This window comes from Theropithecus gelada, chromosome 11 (genome assembly GCF_003255815.1).
Source record: "Theropithecus gelada isolate Dixy chromosome 11, Tgel_1.0, whole genome shotgun sequence".
NCBI classification, from domain to species: Eukaryota; Metazoa; Chordata; class Mammalia; order Primates; family Cercopithecidae; genus Theropithecus; species Theropithecus gelada.
Window position 1 is genome coordinate 27,800,752 of NC_037679.1, and position 5,050 is coordinate 27,805,801.

Consider the following 5,050-nt stretch of genomic DNA (forward strand, 5'->3'; position numbering starts at 1 on the left):
GAGCCGAGATCGCGCCACTGCACTCCAGCCTGGGCAATAAGAGCAAAACTCCGTCTCAAAAAAAAAAAAAAAAAAAGCTCTCAGTGGTAAAAGTTATCAAACCAGTTCAGCCTGTATTGCCTCTGTGGGAACCAGAGTCTCAGGCCAAGAATTGGGCCTTATTTGAACTTAGCTTTAGAGAACTGAATGTTCTTAATGGGGCAATATTCTTACTAAAATCTCTGAAATACTTGTTATCTTCTAAGAGCAGGAACTCAATTATGCCCCCATATCATCATGTAATACTTTTCCTGTTAAAAATTCAGTTCATAAATGTCCAAAAAAAGAGATCTTTTGTAACTAAGTGGAATTTTATCTGGGTAAAACAAGGAAGGTCAGTATTAGAAATCTATCAATATAATCTCACCACATAGACAGATTAAAGGAGAAAAGCCACATGGTGATTTCTAGATGCATAAAAAAGCAGTGTACAAAACTGAACACTCATTCATGCTTTTTTATAACCTCAAAAAACCAGGAATAGAAGGAAACTTTTATGTAACATCTACCTAAAATTTACAGCAAACATCACATTTTAAAAGCATTTTTACTAATGTCATGAATAAGATGAGAATGTCCACTATCATTGCTACTATTCCATTCTAATGGTTGTAAGAAAATGAAAAAGAGGTTTAAGGAAGAGACAAGTTAGTGATTTTTGCAAATGATGTTATCTACAAAGAAAACCCAAGAGCATCTACTGAAAAACTAATAGTACTGTATAATAAAAGAAAATGCAGCCTGTAATCCCAGCACTTTGGGAGGCCGAGGTGAGCGGATCATGAGGTCAGGAGTTTGAGACCAGCCCGGCCAACATGGCGACACCCCATCTGTAGTAAAAATACAAAAATTAGCCAGGCGTGGGGTCACGTGCCTGTGGTCCCAGCTACTCAGGAGGCTGAGGCAGAAGAATTCTTTGAACCAGGGAGGCAGACACTGTAGTGAGCCGAGATTATGTCACTGCACTCCCATATGGGTGATAGAGTGAGACTCTGTCTCAAAAAAAAAAAAAAGTAGTATTGCTGGCTGGCTATAAGATCAAAACACAAAAATGAGTAATTGTTTCATATGTCAGCAATAACCAAATAGAAAATAAAAATTTAAAAGGTATAAACAGCAATAAAACTTAAGCACCTCAGAAAAAAGCTAGCCAAACATACAAGAGCTTTAAGGAGGAAATGATAAAGCATTATTAAAGGATGTTAAGAGAGACCTAAAAAATGGAGTGATATATCATGTTCTTATCTGGGAAGAATTCATACTGAAAAGAAGTCAAATTAGTCTAACAATCCAATGCAACGCAAAGCAAAATCCCAAGAGGATTTTTTTTGTGAATTAGACAAACTGGTTCTAAAAGTTAACATCCAGGAAGAGCCAAAACAATATTGAAAAAGATAAGGAGAGCTTTTCCTGTTACATATTGAAACTTACTCTAAGGCTGACTATTCTCTTATAGGTATGCAGTCTACTGTCCCTGTTGTTTATGGATTCATACATTTACAGTGAATGTATAAAACACAGACTTAGTGGACAGGTATCAAATTGATCATTATCAAGAGGAGGGGAATGGGATAAAGAATAACAGTGAAATTTTAATTTTTTAAGCAATTTCATTGAAAAAATATATTTAGGCCAGGCTCAGTGACTCACACCTGTAATCCCAGCATTTTGGGAGGCCAAGGCAGGTGGATTGCTTGAGGCCAGGAGTTCGAGACCAGCCTGGCCAACATGGTAAAACCCTGTCTCTACTAAAAAATACTAAAAATTAGCCAGGCATGGTGGCACAATCTCGGCTCACTTCATTCCAGCATGGGCAACAGAACAAGACTCTGTTTCAAAAATAAATAAATAAAAATGAAAAAAATATGTTTGATGCAGGAATGACAAATGTGAATTCTGGGTAGTGGTTTCTTTTTTCTTTTTTTTTTCTTAAGAGCAGAACTTGAGGTGGTGGTTTCTTTTGTTGAATATTGCTCTGTGAATGTTTCTGCATGTTTCAGTCAAATTAAACAAAAAGTTGATTAATTTTCAAAGTAAAAAGTCTTTGTATCCACTATTTGCTGGGATTTTGCTTTTTGTTTATTTATTTATTTATTTATTGAGATGGAGTCTCGTTCTCGTTCTGTCTTCCAGGTTGGAGTGCAGTGGCACGATCTCTGCCTCCCAGGTTTAAGCAATTCTCCTGCCTCAGCCTCCAGAGTAGCTGGGATTACAGGCGTGCACCACCATACCCGGCTAATTTTTTGTATTTTTAGTAGAGACAGGGTTTCACCATGCTGGCCAGGCTGGTCTCTAACTCCTGACCTCATGATCCACACGCCTCAGCCTCCCAAAGTGCTGGGATTACAGACGTGAGCCACCGCACCTGGCCTATTTTTTACTTTTTTATTTTCCAGGACAGAGTCTTGCTCTGTTGCCCAGGCTCGAGTACAGTGGCACAATCTTGGCTCACTGCATCATCTGCCTCCCAGGTTCAAGCGATTCTGCTGCCGCAGCCTCCCAAGTAGCTGGGATTACAGGCTTGTACCACCACGCCTGGCTAATTTTTGTATTTTTAGCATGGACGGGGTTTCACATGCTGGTCTCAAACTCCTGACCTTCAGTGATCTGCCTGTCTTGGCCTCCCAAAGTACTGGGATTACAGGCATGAGCCACTGTGCCCAGCCCAGATTTTGCCTTTTAAATAACACTATTCAGTTCCAGATGTTTGGAAAGACATATGGAATTTGAACTACTTCTGTAATTTTAGATAGTCTCATAAATATTGTGAAACTCAGCATTCTAAACACGGTTTCTGAGCTAAATCTTGTTTCGTTTTCACCATGCTTTAAAGATTAGTAGTGGCCAGGCACAGTGGGTCACACCTGTAATCCCAGCACTTTGGGAGGGCGAGGTGGGTGAATCACCTGAGGCTAGGAGTTCGAGACCAGCCTGGCCAATATGCTGAAACCCTGTCTCTACTAAAAATACAAAAAGTAGCCGGGTATGGTGGTGCAAGCTTGTAATCCCAGCTACTCAGGAGGCTGAGGCAGGAGAATCACTTGAACCCAGGAGGTGGAGGCTGCAATGAGCTGAGATCGTGCCACTACTCCAACCTGGGTGACAGAGTGAGACTCCATCTCAAAAAAAAGCAAGAAAGAAAAAAGATTAGTTGTGACTAAAAAAGTATGAAATGGCCCTTGGGTCAAAATAAGTCTATGGTAGACTTTTTTTTTTTCCTTTGAGACATGGTCTCATTCTGTCACACAGGCTGGAGTGCAGTGGCAGGATCACACACAACCTATCCAGGCTCAAGCCATCCTCCCATCTCTGGCTTCCAAGTAGCTAGGACTACAGGTGGGTGCCACCATGCCTGGCTAATTTTTTTGCATTTTGTAGAGACAGGGTTTTGCCATGTTGCTCAGGCTGGTCTCAAACTCTTGGCCTTAATAGATCCTCCCACCTTGGCCTCCCAAAATGCTGGGATTACAGGTGTGAGCCTTGTTTTGCAGAGTTTATGTCCCAAAGAATATAAAGACACTCGAAGTATCTCAACCTCTTGAAACACCTCTTGGGCATCAAGAACAACGCTACTAAAAATAAGCAGTTTGCCTCTAGAGAAACTTCAAGTAAGCACAACAAAGGGCAAAGTGACACAGGATAACTGTGGAATGCAAGCAAACAGCAGCAGCTGGTCTGTATTTTTTTAAATGGTAAAGTCACAAACAATAGCAGCTGCTTTTAGAGTGAGCAGATGGTTTGCTTTCTTTTTTTTTTTCAAAGGGAACTCACTTTTTAAGTGATGAAGACATGCACTTGGGGTGGATAGGTGTGAGTTCATTTGTGTTTTGAAATCCCAAATTAATGAGCATGATAAACCTTTATTTCTGGCCCTGTCTGACTCTCTGAGTACTTGGTGGGTTCCCCCTAACCTTCTCCTAACCCCCACCCTTTCCCTTTCCATTGACTTGGGACAGTCCTTGTCGAAGTGCCAATCACAGTGGGAAGGGGAGAAGGGGGGAGGTCACAGTGCATGGGGTTCAAGGTCACAGTGGCGGAGCAACGGGGATCACCGGGCAAGTAAGTCAGGTTCCCGCTGCTCAAGTCCAGCTGTCCGCCACGAAAGTGCAACCCTTGGCGGACGACGCAGGAAGCGTTGACGCGGCAGTCGCGCCATATCTTCTTGCCTGCATTTATCTGCGCTGTTTGAAGTCTTGTGACCCATCAGGACCCAGAGGCTGTCTGATCACATTATTGGGCTGCCTGCTGTCTTCGGGTTGGGAGATCCTGGTTAGCCTGAAGGGAAAAAGATCAGAAAAAGGCCTATCGAGGATGGGTTTCTCCTGCTTCTCCTCCGGGCCGGCGCTGCCCAGGATCCGCTTCCGAGTCTCGGCGTACTCGGCCTCCCGCTGTGCCAGGGACTTGACTGGAAGGGCGGGTCTGCTAGCGGACCTGGGGCTGTTGACCACACCGTTGCTGGTGGGCCTCTTGAGGATGCGGTGGAGGGGGTACCTGGGAAAAACTATCGTCCTGAATTACCATGGGCACTTTGGGAGATTTGGATTTCCTGCTGTTTTTGTGGGATCTTCAGGTTTTTTTTTCCAGACGTCTATTTCCCCGCTGTCTACCGCCTCCTCCCAGCTCTCAGCGACCTCCTCATATTCCATCTTACTCGCCACTTTCCAGATCGCTTGCTTTCTTATTCCGCATTTTCTCTGACTTTTGCAGTATTCAATATTATTACTTGATTCTGATTTTTCAGACATCACTATATGGCCCTTGGCTTTTTGGTCGTTCCTCTCATTCCTTTGCTGTTTCAAGCTCTGTTCCCAGCCTAAGCTTTTTACCACTGAATTCTGTTCTGTGAGGCATCACTTAAAACTAACCCAACTTTTCATTCCCTCCATACTTTTTTTTGGTAAGCAGTATTATCATGCTTTAGGTGGACACTGAGTCATACCGCTGTGGTAGTGCTGGTACACATAGTTTTGAATACCAGGTTCTTGAGTGAATCCTTTTTGCTTCTCTCTCT

The 5,050-nt window shown here is 42.9% G+C and overlaps 1 pseudogene; it reads right to left on the reverse strand.

Moving 5' to 3' along the window:
* Positions 1-4,211: 4,211 nt before the first annotated feature.
* On the reverse strand, positions 4,212-5,050 carry LOC112635241 (annotated as a pseudogene).